Source organism: Myotis myotis, unplaced genomic scaffold, assembly GCF_014108235.1.
Source record: "Myotis myotis isolate mMyoMyo1 unplaced genomic scaffold, mMyoMyo1.p scaffold_m19_p_4, whole genome shotgun sequence".
In the NCBI taxonomy this organism is placed as follows: domain Eukaryota; kingdom Metazoa; phylum Chordata; class Mammalia; order Chiroptera; family Vespertilionidae; genus Myotis; species Myotis myotis.
The window spans coordinates 2,195,110-2,214,562 of NW_023416346.1; the positions used below are offsets into that span (position 1 = coordinate 2,195,110).

Sequence of the window (19,453 nt, forward strand, 5' to 3'; positions counted from 1 at the left end):
GGTGGAAATCTAAAAGGTGTTCAGCATGTATTCTAGATCGGTTTATATTTTAATCAGCTTCAATATGGTTTGAACCTGTTATTTGAAGGGTGGTTGAAGTGGAAGAATGAATTCAAAATCAAACAGTAATCAAACATGGCTAAGGACTGGGGGTCCAAGAATATATTTGGGCTCCGGCCCTTACACCAAGAGGTCACTGGTTCGATTCCCCATCAGGGCACCTGCCCAGGTTGCAGGTTTGATCCCCATTGGGGCACTTCCCCGAGGCAACCAATGTTTCTCCATGTCCCTCTCTCAAATCAGAAACATTTAAAATATGTATTCAGGGTGAGGGTGATAGGCATGGCACGGGCACCTCCATTCCACCTGTAGTTTTTGCTGACGTTTATTATCACACATTGAGGTAGGCAGCTTGCTACCAATTAACCAATGATGGTGGAACCATAACTGAACAGATAATTCCTCTAAGTTGAACTATGTGAGACAAGGCCATGTCTTTGGGTGGCAAAAGTTGACAATATGGTTCAACCTAATGAATGCACATTGGCCTTCATTCCGTGTTGAGTTCTAGGTTTGCAGTGTGATTAAGAACATTTTTTAAAACACTTGCTTCTGGATAGTTGCCTTTTATGGAAAAATTAGAAGCGTGGCCATTGATTTTGGAGATAGGAAAGGGAGGTAGTTGTTCGGTCAAAATAAGTGGAGAGAAAATGGCCACATTGAAAAGATTGGCAGTGGTTGAAGGTGATTCAAATTGAGTGAAATAATTCTAAGGACAGTTCAAGGTCCCTTTTATCTGTTCTGGGGGAACTGCCTAAACTATTCTATAGTTTAAATAGTAAATAACGTATCTAAGTACTATTTACTTGGTTTTACTTCCTAACCTCTCACCAGATAATTTTTTTCAAAAATGTCTTGGAGCATATTTGAAATTGCCCAATGTCTTTGTGCTTAATACATTTTTTTTTTTGTTCTTAAGTGACCTGGTTGGGCACGGGCCTCCCCTTTGTAGCTCAGTGACATATCTGTAGCTCATTGACATATCTGTGGACAGTGGTCTGTCCCTCCTCCACACCTGAATGCAGAGATTTCATTCACTGCAGTTACAGGACTTTGAAAAGTTAGCTTTCTCTTCTGTTCTTATTGAACACGTATCCTGTACTCTGCCTTAGTTTTTGTTTACCCTGTTTCCTCTAATTAGGACTGGAGCTAAATTAACATTCTGAGTGATTTTATATGTTGTACTCAGAATTTATGTTTACAATAACTAGCATTGTGGAGAAAATAATTGCTCTAATAGGTGGAGGAAAGAGTAGGTTACAATTGGAGTACACAGAATGGTCTCAACTACTTTGAAAATACATAGAAGAATAGGAGGAATTTGCCCGGCCGGTTGATAAGTGGTTGAGCATTGACCTATGAACCAGGAGGTCAGGGTTTGATTCCAGTCAAGGGCACATGCCCGGGTTGCCGGCTTGATCCCCAGTGTGGGGTGTGCAGGAGGCAGCTGATCCATGATTCTCATCATTGATGTTTCTCTCCCTCTCTCTCTCCCTTCCTCTCTGAAACCAATAAAAACATTTAAAAACAAAAGATGGCCAAGCAAACCCAGAAGAAGAAAAAAAAGTAGGAGGAACTCTGTTAAAATAGTGACAGTTCCTGTTTCTGGTTGAAATTTTAGAAAGACTTTATGCTTCAAACTTGTACTGAACAGATTTTTCACAATTAGAATATATTTTCTAATACAAAATGTTTTTCTCTTTTTTAGTTGTGGAAATAGTACAGAGGGGTCCTGTACCCTTGGCCCAGTTTCCCCCAATGGGAACATTGGCACAACTAATGCAACATCAAAGCAGGAAGTGGATTTTGGTACAACCACGGATCTTATTCAGGTTTCTCTAGTTTTCCGTGTGTGTGTGTGTGTGTGTGTGTGTGTGTGTGTGTGTGTGTGTGTGTAGTTCTGCGTAGTTTTATCACATGTTGATCTGTGTAACCACCTCCACCAAACTGTTTCAGCAGCAGCAGCAAGATCTCCCGAGGGCTGCCTCTGTGGTCACATCCGCCCCTTCCTGCCTCCTCACCCTGTCACTCACCCCTGGCAACCACTCACTGGGTTTCTATCTCTAAAATGGCATTTCAGAATTGCTAACAAAATGGAGTTGTGCGGTATGCGACCGTTTGAGATTGGCTGTCATTCAGCACAATGACCTTAAGAGCCATTCAAGTGGTTGCAGTTCCGTCTTATTGCTGAGTAGTATGCATGGGCCATAGTTTGTCCATTCACCACTGAAGGACGTTTGGCTTGTTTCCAGTTGTTTTTTTTAATCCTCACCCGAGGACATTTTCCCATTGATTTTTAGGGAGAGTGGAAAAGAGAGAGAAAGAGAGAAATAACGATGTGAGAGAAACACATGGATGGGTTGCCTCCTGCACATGCCCCAACCAGGAACCAGACCGGGGGAGGAGCCCGCAACCAAGGTACGTGCCCTTGACCAGAATCGAACCTGGGACTCGAGTCCACAGGCCAATGCTCTGTCCACTGAGCCACACCGGCCAGGGCTGTTTCCAGTTTTTGACTATTACACATTAAAGCTGCTCTGAACATTTGTGTGCAGGTTTTGTGTAGACATAAGTGTCCATCTTTCTGGCATAAATGCCAGGAGTGCAACTGCTGCGTCCTATGGGAAGTGCATGTTTAGTGTGAGAACCTGCCAGTACTGTGAGAGGTACCATTAGTCTGATGTGTCTGAAGACAGAATCTGCCAAATCCTTTTCCAGAGGGACTAGAATTTTTTAAAAAAATATTTTTATTGATTTCAGAGAGGAAGGGAAAGGGAGAAAGAGAAACATCAGTGATGAGAGAATTATTCATTGGCTGCCTCCTTGCATGCTCCACACTGGAAATTGAGCCCGGAACCTGGGCATGTGCCCTGACCGGGAATTGAATTGTGACTTCCTGGTTCATAGGTTGGTGCTCAACCATGGAGCCACACCAGCCAGGCTGTGTTGTTGGAATTTGTTTTGGCCTAATTGATGGGGAAGTGATAGCTCATTGTGGTCTTAATTTGCATTTCACTAATGACTAGCGATGTTAATCATCTTTTCTTGTGCTTATTTGCTATCCTTATATATTTGGCAGAATATATGTTCCTGTATTGCCCATTTTAAAATTAATTGATTGCTTTTTACTGCTGAGTTCTTTATATATTCTAGGTACAAGTCTTGTCAGATATATGGTTTGCAAATATTTTGTCCCAGTCTATAGCTTGTCTTTTCATCTTAACAGTCTTTTGCAGAGCAAACAATTTTTTTGAAAAACATTTCTAATTTTGATGCAGCCCAATTTATCAACATTTCCTTTTATGGGATGTGCCTGTGGTGTCATGCTTAAGGACCCTTCCCCCTGCCCTACATCCTAAAGATGCTTTTCCTATTTTTTCTAATAATTTTGCATTTAAATCTACAGTCCATTTGAGTCCATTTTTAAGGTGTGAGGTTTAGGTGGAAGTTCCCTTTTTAATCTGTGGCCAATTGTTCTAGTCTTTTGTTGAAAAGACTATTCTTTCTCCATTGACTTGTTTTTGCAACTGTGTCAAAAGTGAGTTCACAACCTGGCCGGGTAGTTCAGTTGGTTAGAGTATTGCCCTGACACGCCAAGGTTACCAGTGCCATCCCAGGCGCATACAAGACAAACCAATCCCTGGTCAGGGCACATACAAGAATCAACCAGTGAATGCATAAATAAGTGGAAAAACAAAATCAATGTTTCTCTCTCTTTTTGCCTTTCCTTCTCTCTAAAATCAATCAGTAAATTAAAAAAAAAATCAGTTGCCTATCCTTGTATGGGTATTTTTGGGTTCTTTTCTGTTTTATTGATCTACTAGAGGCCTAGCACAATTAAATCGTGTGCGTGTAGGGTCCCCTAGGCCCAGCCTGCCATCAGGGCCATGTCTGCCGCCCCGCGACGCCTTTTATGATATAGATGTGCCAATAGCACACTGCCTGCTTCAATTATTTCCAGCCACATAGTAAGTTTTAAAATTGGATAGAGTGATTCCTCCCAACTTATTATTTTTCAAAAATGGTTTTAGCTATTCTAGTTTCCTTCCCTTTTCATATAAATTTTAGAGTAAGCCACAAAAAAATCTTGCGGGATTTTGATGGTAATTGTGCTGAACCTGTAGGTCAGTTTGGGGGAGAACTGACATCCTCACTATGTTGAGTCTAAAGCGTATTTTTAAGTTGTAAACTCAGACTATCCAGCAGCAGGGATACCTGGCACTTCCCACAGGGAGCACTCCTGTTTATCCGTCCTGGGATCATGCTCCTCCTCTGAAGTATGTCCATGGAGCACCTGTCTCCAGGAAAGGCCGCATTTTGTGAAGGAAGTTCACTCAGGAACATATTAAGGAGTCCAGCACTAGCTGGTGTTACTCAGTGGATAGAGCGCCTGCCTACAGACCAAAGGGTCCCAGATTTGATTCTGGTCAAGGGCACGTACCTTGGTGGCAGGCTCCTCCCCGGTCCCAGCCCTGGTCAGGGCTTGTGCAGGAGGCAACCCATCGATGTGTTTCTCTCGCATCAATGTTTCTCTCTGTCTCTCCCTCTCCCTTCCACTCTCTCTGAAAATCAATGGAAAATATCCCCGGGTGAGGATTAACAAACAAAACAAAAGGAGTTCAGCTGCTGGCGATGGCAGCCGAGGTATTTCAGGCCAACCCTCCTGCTGAAGACAACTATCAAAACGCACAAGTAGCATGAATCTGCGGGCGCTCCGGTTCTGAGCCTGCGAACAGCTGGACGGGCTCCCATGAGCAACAGAGGCAGAGGTTCCCCATGAGTCAGATACATCAGTAGCTGCCTGAGCAGGAAATGCACTGCTCGGCTCACCCAAACTTAGGGGCACCTTACACTCTTCCAGTTTGTTCTTCCTGAAACTCATTCTGAGAGTGCTTGGCAGTCTGACTTGAATATGAATTCTCAGCATGCACTGGACTCAATTACCATACTGTCCCAGAATTTTAATAACACAATTTTAATGTCAATTTTCATCCAGGAGCTGTGTCCTTGGATTGCACTGCGGGGACTTCCTGTAGAAGGTCTTTAATTGCCAAACACAGAGGCAGAGCCTTCTCCTTCACAAGATGGCACGGGGCTGCCAGGGGTAATTTGCATTCCCATTGGTTTTGTGTTTTTTTAAAAAATATATTTTTATTGATTTCAGAGAGGAAGGAAGGGATTGGGGAGAGAGATAGAAACATCCATGATGAGAGAGAGTCATGGATCGGCTGCCTCCTGTATGCCCCACACTGGGGATCGAGCCCACAACCCGGGCATATACCCTGACCAGGAATCGAACCCTGACCTCCTGGTTCATAGGTCGACACTCAACCACTGAGCTACACCAGCCTATTTTGTGGGTTTTGAAGAGATCTACAGAATTAACAGTATTCCTTTTTTAAAAGTCAGTCCATACTGAGCTTTCTTTATATACATATATTTTTAAACTTATTGATTTTTATCCATTTTGAGTTTATCTTGGTATGTGATAATGGTTTATGGATGCAGTATTTTTTTTTTTCAATTTGACCCAACTGCCATCTATGGAAATACCTGTCTTTTCTGTACTGTTAGTTAGGGTAAGGTTAAAGTGTAGCAAAGAGGCTCTGAGATACAATGACTCAACTAAGAAAGAAATAATTTCTCTTACCTGCCATTTCAGAATTCGTGTTCCCAGGCCAGTGGGTGACTGTGGCCCTGCCATTCGGGATTGAGGCTCCTTCCAGTTCATTTCTCTACGATGAAGGCAGCAGTTCTCAAAATGGTTCCTACCCCAGGAGGGTCAGCGTTGCCGGAGAACTTGCTAGAAATACAAATTCCTGGGTTCCACCCAGACCCGCTGACTCAGAAGCAGCAGAGAAGGGTGCAGTGATCTGTATTTTAACAAGCTCCCCAGGGATTCGCATGCGGTTGAGAACCGCTGATCAAATCAGCCTGCGTTGCAAGGGGGGAGGGTGCTCAGAGGAGGTGCATGTCTTCCTGTGTCAGTGCGGAAGTGGCACACATCACTTCACTCATACGCCATCTTGGTAAAATCTTGATCACATGGCCATGTCTAGCTGCAAGGGAGGCTGGGAAGTGTAACCTAGCTGGGCACATTCCGTTATTATAAGAGAAGGGGAGAATGTATTTGAGAGGATTACTAACAGTCTTCACAGCCAACAAGGATCAGATACAAAACTCCCATCGCGCAAAGGGGCTTCTTTCTGGAATTTCTCCTGTGTTCACTGGCCTTCTGGTTCATGGGCTAGAACCACGTAGTTTTCATTATTGAGGCTTTGAACTATGTTTTAATATCTTTAATATCTAGTTCTCCCTTCAGTGCTCTTTTATTTAAAGTTTTATTTTTGCTCTTCTTGCTTGTTTATTTTTTAAAAACAACATTTACAATCATTTGTCTAGTTATAAACATTTTGGAGGGTTTTAAAAATATATTTTATTGATTTCAGAGGGGAAGGGAGAGGGAGAGAGAGAAACATCCATGATGAGAGAGAATCATGGATCGGCTGCCTCCTGCATGCCCCCCACTGGGGATGGAGCCCACAACCCGGGCATGTGCCCTGATCGGGAATTGAACCATGACCTCCTGGTTCATAGGTCAAGGCTCAACTGCTGAGTCATGCCAGCTGGGCATGTTTTTGTTTGTTTTTTAAAGATCTTGTGTACTTCATGTCAAGTTTATTCCAAGTTATTTCTATTATTTGTTGCTATTACAAATGGAATATCTTCTTCCTTATATTGTCTAGGATGGGGCAAAATTAGATTTACAGTTGTGAGTACTCGAAACAGTTTATTTTTGTATTATTATTATACGAGAGGCCTGGTGCACGAAATTCATGCATGGGGGGGTTCCCTCAGCCCAACCTGCACCCTCTCTAATCTGGGACCCCTTGGGGGATGTCTGACTGCCGATTTAGGCCCAATCTCACAGTCAGACATCCCTCTCACAATCTGGGACCACTGGCTCCTAACCGCTCACCTGCCTGCCAGTCTGATTGCCCCTAACCCAGCTGTGGGAAAACTACAGCCCGCGGGCCGGATCCGGCCCGTTTGAAATGAATAAAACTAAAAAAAAGAAAGACCATACCCTTTTATGTAATGATGTTTACTTTGAATTTATATTAGTTCGCACAAACACTCCATCCATGCTTTTGTTCCGGCCCTCCGGCCCAGTTTAAGAACCCATTGTGGCCCTCGAGTCAAAAAGTTTGCCCACCCCTGCCCTAACCACTCTGCCTGCCGCCTGATCTCACCCCTAACTGCCCTCCCCTGCCGACCTGATCGCCCCTAACTTCCCTCCCCTGCTGGCCTGATTGCCTCTAACCGCCTCTCCCTCGGCCCCTGCCAATGTAGCTTTGTCCGGAAGGATGACCGGACGACTGGAAGATGTCCAGTCTATCTGGTCTAATTAGCATATTACCCTTTTATTAGTATAGATATTAATTATTTTATTTCCATAAAAACAACTGTAACCTGGCTTTTGTCCCACCCTGTATGTTAACTATTGATTTCTTTATGTTTTATTTTCTGCTACTTTACTGAATTCTCATATTGTTTTTGGTAGTTTCTCAGTTGAGTCTCTTGGCTTTTCCAAGCATACTGGTTACATTTTCTGCAAATAATAATAGTTTTACTTCCTCTTTTCCAATTGGTAGACCTCTAGTTTATTTTTCTTGTGTAATCGCTTCAGTTAGGATCTCCAGTACAATGTTAAATAATTGCTAATTCTTCTGGTGTTTTCCATTAAATTTGATACTAAAATAATGTCAAACATGTTAAACATGTTAAGGGTATCAATTCTATTCATATTTTGAGTTTTTAATCAGGAATGGGTGTTAAATCTGTCATATACCTTTTCAGAATTTGAAGAAATATGATTTTTCTCCTTAGATTTATTTATTTATTTATTTATTTATTTATTTATTTATTTATTTTAAAATATATTTTATTGATTTTTTACAGAGAGAAAGGGAGAGAGATAGAGAGCTAGAAACATCAATGAGAGAGAAACATCGATCAGCTCCTCCCGCACATCCCCACTGGGGATGTGCGCGCAACCCAGGTACATGCCCTTGACCGGAATCGAACCCGGGACCCTCCAGTCCGCAGGCCGACGCTCTATCCACTAAGCCAAACCGGTTTCGGCGATTTATTAATATACTTAAGTATTTTAATAGTTTTTCTTCTTTTTAATTTTTATTTATTATTGACTTTAGAGAGAGTGAAAGAGGGAGAGAGAGAAACATCGATTTGTTGTTCCACTTATTTATGAATTCACTGCTTAATTTTTTTAAAATATATTTTTATTGATTTTAGAGAGGAAGGGAGAGGGATAGAAACATCAATGATGAGAGAGAATCATTGATAGGCTGCCTCCTGCATGCCCCCTACTGGGGATCAAGCCCACAACCCAGGCATGTGCCCTTGGCCAGAATTGAACCTGGGACCCTTCAGTCTGCAGGCCGATGCTCTATCCACTGAGCCAAACCGGTTTCGGCATTGCAAACCCAACCATTTATCGTCACCACTGCTAACAGCCTGGGCCAAGCTGGCTTCCTTTCTCAGCTGCCTACGGTGACAGCGCCGGAATGGCCTCCCTGCCAGCCTCCCATTCCCCGGGCCATCCACTGTGCTCCTACCCACCATCCTGCTTTCCATCCAGCCACCTCCTTTCCTAGCATGGCTGCCTCCTCCTCATTCAGCCCTGAACTCAAATGTCGCCCCTCAGAGAGGCCCTACCTGACATTGCCAGCTAACTTCTCTAATGTCAATGTCAAGGGAGCCCTACAGGGAAGCTGTGCAGCCTCGGACAGGTGGGTCACTAGCTGTGGCAGATACAAGCTTCCTCATTCTCTTGATGCTCATATATATTTATTTAAAATATTTTTAAATTGACTTCAGAGAGGAAGGGAGAGAAAGAAACATAATGATGAGAGAGAAGCATGGACTGGCTGCCTCCTGCAGGCCCCACACTGGGGCATGGAGCCCATAACCCGGGCCTGTGCCCTGACCAGGAATTGAACCGTGACCTCCTGGTTCATAGGTCAGTGCTCAACCACTGAGCCACACCGGCCGGGCTTGATGCTCCTATATCGAGGCCCAGCCTCCCTATTGTCTTCCTACCAGGAAAGGACCTGCAGCATGAAGCCACTTTCACATCCTCGACCAAGAGAATGCCACCCCCCGACTGTCCTTCAGCAAATGCCTTCATTCTGAGTCACAGCTTTCCTCACTGAAGCAGAAACAGCAGTCCCCGCCCTATGTACTTTCTGTGACAATTAAGGGAAGATGTATTTAAAGTGCTAGTCTAGCATTCTGTGGTTTCGATGGACATAGGATAGTGGACATACAACTGTCACACACACACACACACACACACACACACACACACACACAAACTGCCCCCCCATCCTTCCATTACTATCCCACGGTAGGAAGCTCAGAGCCACGGGAACTACTCCTTTGCCACCTCCCCCCACTAGCCTAAGGCCGGCTCGTGGTTTTAGAACATCGCTCACGTCTGCAGTTCTCCCTTCCTGCTGTTCAGCCTGGACCACAGAAACAGCCGCCTCCCTTCCTCCCTCACTAACAGGACCCCTTTGGTTCTGGATGGGGTGCTAGGGAAGACTTTTCTCCCAATTCCCGTCCAGGGCATGTAGGTGGGAGCCCCTGGGGTGGGTGTCTCTTCCCACATGAAACCTCACGAGACTTTTGGCTCTACTGCTTTTTCCTTTCTCCCCCTCCCCCTCCCCCCTCCCCCCTCCTCCTCCTTCTGTTTTTTTAATTTTTATTTTTTAAAATATATTTATATATTTTATTGATTTTTTACAGAGAGGAAGGGAGAGGGATAGAGAGTTATAAACATTGATGAGAGAGAAACATCGATCAGCTGCTTCCTGCACACTTCCCACTGGGGATGTGCCCGCAACCAAGGTACATGCCCTTGACCGGAATCGAACCCGGGACCCTTCAGTCCACAGGCTGACGCTCTATCCACTGAGCCAAACCAGCTAGGGCTCTTCTTCTTTTGTTTAATCTTTACCGGAGGATGATTTCCCATTGATTTTTAGGGAGAGTGGAACGGAGAGGGAGAGATGGAGAGAAATATCGATGTGAGAGAAACACATGAATTGGTTGCCTCCTGCATGAGCCCCGACCAGGCTGGGGAGGACCCTGCAACCAAGGTACATGCCCTTGACCAGAATGGAACCCAGGACCCTTTGGTCTGCAGGGTGATGCTCTATCCACTGAGCAACACTGGCTAAGGCTCTACTGTTTTTCTCTCTCCTAGAACTTGGAGCACAAAGCCCAGAGGTGCAGAAACTGATCTGTAACCATGAGGACAGAAAGCATATGCTGACAGTGGTGGGGTAGAAAGATGAGCGAGTCTGCATCCTAGATGACCCGGTGACGCCGGCACCCCATCCTGAGCTGGGACCTTTGGACCTCTCAGCACGTCTCTGTCTCCATCCGTTGGGCTGTCTATTCTTGCAGCTCTGTGGTAGGTTTACATTTTTTCACGCTTTTATCAAAATGTTGAAGTGTTCAGCTATTATTTCTTCAAATATTTTCTCTGCCCTGTTCTCTCTTTCTTCTCCTTCTGGGACTCCACAGCACACATGTTGGTCTGCTCTGATGGTGTTCCACAGGTCCCTTATGCTCTGTTCACCTTCAATCTCTTTCTTTCTGTGTCTCAGACTAGATAACGGCCACTGTTCTGTCTTCAAGTTTGCCAATTCTTTCCCCTGCCTGCTCATAGCTACCTTTGAATCCCTCTAGTAAGTTTTTCAGCTCCGAGTTTTCTATCTCTTGATGGATATTTCCATTTTGCTTATACATCGTTTTTTATTTTCTTCATATCATCTTCCTTTGAGCATCTTTAAGAGAATTGTTTAGCTTTGTCTAGCAAGCATGCCACCTGATCTTCCTCAGGGATGCTTCTGTTGTGGGTGTGTTTCCCCCCTTGAATGGACCATATGTTCCATTTCTTTGTTTGCCTTATGATTTTGTTGTTGAAAACTGGGTATTTCAATCTAATAATGTCGTGACTGGAAATAAGATTCTCCCCCTTCCCTGGGTTTGCTGATTTTTGCTTTTTGTTTTTTGATTGCTGTAAGCTGTGCCTGTGCCAGTGACTTTATACATACCCCTGTGTCTGTGGTTGCTTTTGAATGTCCTACATGTCTGGCTCTTAAAAGGGGAAATAAAGAGTGATGGGAGGGGGAGGGGGAAGTGGGGAGGCGGGGGAGAGGCAGAAAAAGGGTGCTGGCCCTTTAAATCCCCTGGACTTTGATTTAGTTGGACAGGGAGGGTCTTGCAGTAGTAGGAGTGCCATAGTGCAAAGATCAAAACCAGAAGTTTAACCTTGGTATGAGGATAGCCACTAAACTATGAACCTAATTCAAACGTCACCATTTTCTTCACAAATGTCTTTCTGCTTCAGGATCCAACCCAGGATTCGCCATTGCATTTAGTTGTTCTGTTTCCTAGTGTCCCAGTGTCTCTCCGTCTTCTCTTTTCTTGATGTCCTTGTGCAGTGTCTCTTGATTTGGCACATTTTTGGCAAGAAGACCGTGGAAGTGATGCTGTGCCCCTTGCATCATACTGGGGTTACAGGTTGTCAGCGCGTCTGACTACTGGGCGTGCTAACACCGGTCATTGGCTCAGGTGGCTTCTCCACTGCAAACTACGCTCGCCCCTTTGTCATTAACAAATATCTTGGAGGCCATACTGTGAGACAGTGTGTTTATCCTGTTTCTCTTGTCTTTTGCTCACTGATTTCAGCATCCATTGTAGATGTTGCCCTTGCTGGTTATTACTGGGCTGTTTGTATTTCTCTCATTCCTTCTACATTTATCTATTTATGTTTTAAATATATTTTCATTGGTTTCAGAGAGGAAGGGAGAGGGAGAGAGAGATAGAAACATCAATGATGAGAGAGAATCATGGATCGGCTGCCTCCTGCACACCCGCTACTAGGGATGGAATTCGCAACCCAGGCATGTGCCTGGAATTGAACCCGGAGCCCTTCAGTCCGAAGGTTGACGCTCTATTCACTGAGCCACACTGGCCAGGGCTCCTCCTACATTTTTTAAAAACATTTAATCACCTTTATTTATTTATTTTTTGTTCGTTTGTTTTTGTTAATTCTCACCCGAGGATATTTTTCCATTGATTTTTAGAGAGAACAGAAGAGAGGGAGAGACAGAGAGAAACACCGATGTGAGAGAAACACATCGATTGGCTGCCTCCTGCAGGAGCCCTGACCAGGGCCCAGGCTGGGGCCCGAAACCAAGGTACATGCCCTTGACGGGAATCAAACCCGGGACCCTTTGGTCCACAGGCTGATGCTCTATCCACGGAGCCACACCAGCCAGGGCCTTGCATGTATTAAATGAGATTCTTCTGCGAGGAAGAGCTTCCCTGCTCCTCATTATTTATTATTCAGCTCCTTGTTACTATCAGTGTGGACTCCTGGACGGGTTCTAATCCAAGGCTGTCATTGATGTTGTTGTTCCACTCGCTCTAATTCTGATGGCTGGAAGCGCCTTCAAGTGAGCGCCTGTGCCCCTCCAGCACTCTCCTCCGGTTCTGCAAGAGCGTCCTTATCTTCCTCATGCAGATGATTCGGGGGAGACTGTTTAGTGAAGAGACTGATGACAAAGGTCCTGGCAGGATTGTGGAACTTAGCGGGGGACACTGAGGCATGAGGGACTAGCAACAGGGGAACCTATGAATCCCATCGGCCCACAGGTGCAGGCAACGGGCCTGGAGTCTGGGGAGAGCCGAGCCGTGAAAAGGGGCCCCTGCCCCCTGGGGTCAGGATGGTGCTACCTCCTGGCAGAGTCCCTGTGCCCTGTCCACATGGCTGGGCAGGGAGCTGGGGTGGCAAGTGGAAGGTGCCGCGCTTGTGGGTGTTTTTTTGTTGTTTTTTTAGGTTCTGGTTGGTTTCCAGGGCCATTTCCCAAGCGCCCACATTCTGGGCAATGCCCTGGAGTCGGAGGACTGCGGTGCCAGGTGCAGTGACGCCAGTTCCAGGCTGGAAACTGCCCCGGGAGAGGGAGGGCCGACCCGTCAAACTGGGTGGGCAGGAGCCTGGAGGAGCAGGAGGCCCCACTCCTTGGTGCTGGAGGCGGAGCCTGGCCCCGCTCCAGCTGCGAGCACCCGCCTGGGCTGGGGGAGGGGGGACCAAGGGTGACCCCCATTGACCCTGAGCAAGCAGGTGCACCTGAGCTGCCCTGTGGATTTCTCCCGCCCGCTCTGGTGCTGTTTCTTTTTAAAAAATTACATTTTTATTGACATCAGAGAGGAAGGGAGAGGGAGGGAGAGAGAAACATCCATGATGAGAGAGCCATGGATCGGCTGCCTCCTGCACGCCCCACACTGGGGATGGAGCCTGCAACCCGGGCCTGTGCCCTGACCGGGCATGGGACCCTGACCTCCTGGTTCCTAGGTCAGCGCTCAACCACTGAGCCACACCGGCCAGGTGAAAGCTCTTCTCCACAGAGACTCTCTCCCCAGGACACGGTCAGCTGGGGTGAGGCCAGCCTCGCTCCCTGGTCCTCAGAGCTCTGGAGGATTTCTTCATGGAGTTCTCTCGAGTCTTCCAGGCAGAACCAGAGGTCCCCCCGCCCCCGCCTGGGCCCTGCTCTGAGGCCGGCAGCTTGGGGCAGAGTCCCGCAGCCACGCGCACTGGCTCCAGGGGTGGGAGTCTGCGGCGCGGGTGACTCACTCTCTTTCTGGGAAGGAAAGGAGCAGAGGTTCCAATGGGCGGATTTCTTCATGACGGAGACGGGGATGGGAAGGGAGCACGAGAACACACAGGCTGGACAGCACTCCGCCAAGCCTTGGGCAGCGGCCCATGAGGAACCCATTAGTTTTTCTATTAAAAAAACCCTTTTTTCCAAAGCCATAAATCCCATGTCCCAGCCAGGGGTGCAGCTCCAGGAAGCAGGAGACGGGGCTGCGTGGCTGAGCTGCGGGGACGGTCGGTCACTGACACTTTACTCTCAGGGGCTATTTCCATGCCAACCCATTTGGAGGATTTGCTGTTCTTTATGGGGCAGAAGGGAAACAAAGCCAGTTCCTGTGTACAGCTGTCGCCCTCTCTCTTTTGCTTTAAAAAATATATATTTTTTTATTGATGTCAGACAGGAAGGGAGAGAGGGGGAGAGAGAGAGAGAGAGAGAGAGAGAGAGAGAGAGAGAGAGACATCAGTGATGAGAGAGAATCATGGATGGGCTGCCTCCTGCACGCCCCACACTGGGGATGGAGCCCACAACCCGGGCCTGTGCCCTGACCAGGAATCGAACCCTGACCTCCTGGTTCCTAGGTCGATGCTCAATCACTGAGCCACCCCAGCTGGCTCTTTTGCTCTGTAACTGACACGTGGTGACCCTAGGTCAGTCCTCCCTGTGACTCGAGGATAAGCCAGGGGACAAAAAAAAAAGCCAGGTCTTCACACTGAGCGCCACCAGCTCCCCGTGATGGGCGAGGCAAGAAGAGAAATGCCTGCAGGTGCAAGGTTGGGAAAACCTTCCTCCCCCCCTCCCCCCCCCAGCACCGAGCTCTGAGCAGCTGGCTGCCTCTGCCGCCCCCTCCCCCAGCCCCTGCCAGCAGCTCCGCCTGGATTTGCAACCAAGTCCCGGAGGTGGGGCTGTGACAGGAGTTCAAAGCCCCCCGCCCCCCACATCCGCACACGTCCGTCCTCACCGCTGGTACAAGCCTGTGCCCGGGGTCATGATCGCTTCTGGGCGGGCAGTTATTTCAGGGGGAAAGGACGCGAGTTTGCTGTGTGAGTGCAAACATCGCCACACCTCGGCCTCAAAGGTCCTTCCAGAGAGAAAGGGTGGAACAGCACCAGTCGCAGGCGCCCGAGCCTCCGGAGGTTTGGGTCAAATGGAAACTTGTTCCTTTCAGCCCCTTAAAGCCACTGGGTTGGGATGGAAACCACGGCTGTCCTACTGGGAACCAGAACTGCCGGGTCAGGCGGGAACCTGGTGGCCTCGCCTGGCCCATCGGCCACACCCTTCCGCTCCCACCTGAGGACAACAGCTACCCAGCGGCCCAGAGGCCTGCGATGATCTAATGTGAACTCCACGGCATCCTCCTAGGGTGGGGAATAGATACAGCCTTATTTTTTTTAACTGATCAGCACTGTCCCGGGAAGCTAGACCTCAATAGCAACTGCAAGTGTGAGTCAGGACCTGGGTCGGTCTTGGCCCTGTCCCCATACCAGCTCCCTCTTCCTGAATATCTCCTAGCACCCAGCTTCTGGGGCCTTTAGTTTTTGTGTGTGTGTGTTTTTTAAGTTATTATTATTATTTAAAATATTTATTGTTGAAAGTATTACATATGTCCCCCTTTTTCCCCCATTGACCTCTTCCAGCCTGCCTACCCTTCCCCACCCCTGCCCCAGGCCTTCACCACCCTATTGTCTGCCTCCAGGGTTATGCATATATGCACACAAGGTCTTTGGTTGATTACCTCCCCTGCCCCCCCAACCCCCCAACTCCCTGTCCCCCATCCCCCCACTCCCTCCTTTCCTCCAAGATTCCACACTCTGTTCCATGCTTCCATGTCTCTGGATCCACTCCATTCATCAGTTTATTTTGTTCATTAGATTCCACATATGAGGGAGATCATGTGATCCTTGTCTTTCTCTGCCTGACTTATTTCACTTAGCATGATACTCTCCAGGTCCCTCCATGCTGTCTCAAAGGGGAAGAGATCTTTCCTTTTTACAGCTGCATAATATTCCATGATGTAAATGTACCACAGCTTTTTATCCACTCATCTACTGATGGGCACTTGGGCTGTTTCCAGTTCTTAGCTACTGTGAGTAGCGCTGCTATGAACATAGGGGTGATTACATTCTTTCTGGTTGGTGTTTCAGGATTCTTAGGATATATTCCTAGAAGTGGGATCACTGGGTCAAATGGCAGTTCCATTTGTAGTTTTTTGAGGAACCTCCATACTGTTTTCCATAATGTCTGCCCCAGTCTGCATTCCCACCAGCAGTGTACTAGGGCTCCCTTTTCTCCACACCCTCGACAAATGACATTTGTCATTTGTTGATTTATTGATGATAGCCATTCTGACAGGTGTGAAGTAATACCTCATTGTCGTTTTAACAGCTCAAATGTCCATCGACTGATGAATGGATAAAATGTGATTTATCTGTACAATGTACAATGCAATATTATTCATTAATTAAAATGAATGAAGTTCTGACACAGGCTACAACATAGACAAGCCTTGAAAACATTCTTCTGAGTGAAGAAACCAGACACACAGGAATACATATTACATGATTTCACATGTATGAAATGTCCAGAACAGGCAAATCATAGAGACAGAAAGTGGATTAATGGTTGCCATGGGCTGGAGGAGGGGAATGGAGAGTGACTGCTAATAGCTATAGAAGCTCCTTTTGGGAAGATGAAAATATTCTAAAATTAGCTAGTGGTGATGGTTGCAAAGCTCAGTGAATAGACTAAAAATCATTGACTTGTACACTTTAAAGGGTGAGTTTTATGGCATGTGAGTTATATCTCAGTCAAACTGTTACCAAAAAATACATATGCCTGGGTCCACTCTCAGAGATTCTGGTTTAGTGAGTCTGAGATGGACCCTGGGCACCTGCCTTTTTAGTCAAATACCCTAAAGGTTGGGGAGGGAGTGGTTTACAAGGAAGCTTATTGTAAGGACAGAAAAAGGCCTTTCCTTTTCTTTGCAGTGGCCTTCCACAATTGATGAGGAACCCCTGGTAATTAAACCCCAAGATTGTTGGCTCCTTTGATTCCAACAGCCCCTCTGTTCAAACTGCAGGATCAGATGAGCTACTCTCAAGGCTACATTCTTGCATCCTCCTCCTCCCTGCTGTATTCACAACTCAGGGGTAAGTCCCACCAAGGAGTCTCTAATTAGTAGAGTTTCCCTATCCCTCCTTTCAAACAAGCCTCTTTTGAACTCTTCATAACTTTTTTTCTAAGCATGTTTTACATTCTTGGGGAAGATACTGATAAGATACCTCCCTAGAACATCTGCCAGACTGCCTCCTGGAAAGCAAACTGTAACATTTCAAGACAATCCCCGGCATTTGCTCAACTCAAACACTTATGATACCACTTTTGTCTCAGGAGCTCAGCCATCACCAGAGAACCACAGGCACCGTTGCACACCCCACCTACCACGGCTCTTTATTCAGTCCCACTCAGACTCACACCTCCAACTTCAGGACTCTGATGATTTATTTTACAGATCATTGACGGTCCAGACCAAGGGCTATGGGGAGCCCAGACGTTGGGTTGTAGAAACTTCTGGCTCCATGCAGAGAGGGACCCTACCCCTGCTCTGAGTCATGCTCTGTGTCCTCATAGGCTGAGTGGCGCCTTCACAGTGCTGGTGGTGGTGGGAGGCATGGGGCCTGTGGGGAAGGAGCCTGTGGGTGAACCCAACAGGGGCCCGGGGAAAGGCATCAGGTGGCTGACAGGCCCTGACAGCACCACGGGGCCCGGGCCTCGGTAGAGATGGGCAGTACCAGGTGGGCCCAATCTCAAGCCTGAGGCCACTTCCCCACAATTCCCACCATCGCTGCCCCCAGCCACCACCATGAAGCCACCAGCCGGAGCCTCAGCTGGTCCTGTGCCTCCCAGGCTCCACACTGGCTTCTTTTCTTTCTGTGATGGCCTGGGTTTTCTAGACTTTATACCACCCTTCTGCACGGTCCGTGGTTGGTTCACCTGATGAAAGAGAGGCCATGAGTGTTCCCCAACCTCAGACTTTTGCCTCTGTGTCTCCAGCAGGGACACCCTTTCCACCCCACTCCTTAAGAGTCGGGAACTGGGTCAAGGACTAGGGGAGCAGGCCCCAGCTGTGGCACAGATAATGCCCTAAGGAGTCATGAGCTTGTGAGGCCCTAAGCAATGGAAAGGCTGAGGGAGCCTCTAGCCATAGGACTAGCTGATGGCTGCAGGGGAGGAGGAAGGAAATGAGAAATGGAGGAGAGAGAAGGGAGCAGGAGGGAAAAGACAGGCAGGGAGGAGATGAAGGTGCAGAGAAGAGAAGGGTGATAGGGAAGGAGGAGGGAGGAGAATAACAGGGAGAAGAGAGGAAGGGAGATAGGAAGAATACAGGAAAGGAAAAGGAGAAGGAAGGCCAGGTTAGTGGGATGGGGGTGCAGGGGGGAGGCTCCAAGAGTCAGGGCACACCTGGCGTCGCTTGTAATAAAGGCTGCAGGCATTGCACACAGGGTCTCTATTGGCATTCAGCCGCCACACTGCCGTGATGGTTGTCTGGCAGTTGGTGCACTGGGCACCTGCCCGCTTGCTGACCTTCTGGGGGCAGCAAGAAAAAAATGAGGGTCAGTGCACTGGTGGGTGGAGGACCCAGGAGGTGAGGGTCAGGGTGCAGGCAGGGCTGCCTGGACAAGGCATAGACTGAGGGTGCTCTGAGGGGCGAGGACATGGCCTCCTGTCCCGGGGCTTTCCAGATGGCGTGGGGTGCTTCATCAGTGGTTCTCAGCGTTGGCGGACATTGGACTCACTTGGGGAGTCGAAAACAATCCTGATGCCCAGGCAGCGCCCCAGACCAAGTAAATCAGCCCATCTCGGGAGGGCCCCACGGTGATCCCAGTGTGTAGCCAAGGATGAAAACTGCTGTGCAGGGAGTGGACGGCGTGCCTGCTTGCAGCCCGAGGGTGGGCTGAGGGTAGACACTCCTGTACAGAGCTGGGTCCCTGAGTGGATGGGGCAGGGAGGGGGGATGTGGGTTCTCATAGAGTGTGAGGGCAGAGATCCCTGCCCGGAGTGAGAACAGAGGACCTGGGGGAGGGGAGGCCGGCCTGGGCTCTTACCCGGCGCCTTTGGGGCTTGTTCTGCCTAGTCATCGTCTGACCCCCGGCATTGCACAGGTGGCACTGTGGAGCGGCTTTCGCTCTGCCGGACTTTCGCTCTGCCGGACTTTCGCTGTGCCTGGTACACATGCTGTCACACCGTCTCAGAACCACCCTGCATGGCGCACAATCCCAGGACTCTGGTGATGTGGACAGGGGGCAAGAGGGACCAGGCTCAGCCCAACTTTGCCTTGGACCCCATTCCCCTCCTCAACCTCCCTGTCCCTTTGGGGGAGCCTCACCACAGGTGGACGGGGGCAGGGCTCCTTGGAGGCTGGGGGAGGAATAGACCGCTGGATTGGGGGGGCTTCTGGTTGGAGGAAAGAAGCTCCTAGGAAAGTCGGGGGGCCCGTAGGCACTGCTGGGGACAGGGATGGAGGAAGGCACCGCAGGCCCCAGCGCCAACAGGTCCGGACTCAGTCGCTGTGTCCTGATGTTCTCTAGGAAGGTGCCTCTTGCATAGGAATCTTCTGAGGCCTGGGGAGGGGTGTACTCCCA

General features: G+C 48.1%; 1 long non-coding RNA gene across 2 annotated transcripts; it reads left to right on the plus strand.

Moving 5' to 3' along the window:
* The first annotated feature begins 1,560 nt into the window (after positions 1-1,560).
* LOC118654012 lies at positions 1,561-18,125 on the plus strand. Of its 2 annotated transcripts, XR_004966951.1 has the most exons (5): positions 1,561-1,892; positions 5,057-5,164; positions 5,723-5,841; positions 10,352-10,561; positions 16,799-18,125. It is a non-coding gene; the product is annotated as an uncharacterized LOC118654012 (long non-coding RNA). The 2 variants fall into 2 exon arrangements; XR_004966952.1 differs by lacking the exon at positions 5,723-5,841.
* The last annotated feature ends 1,328 nt before the right edge of the window (positions 18,126-19,453 follow it).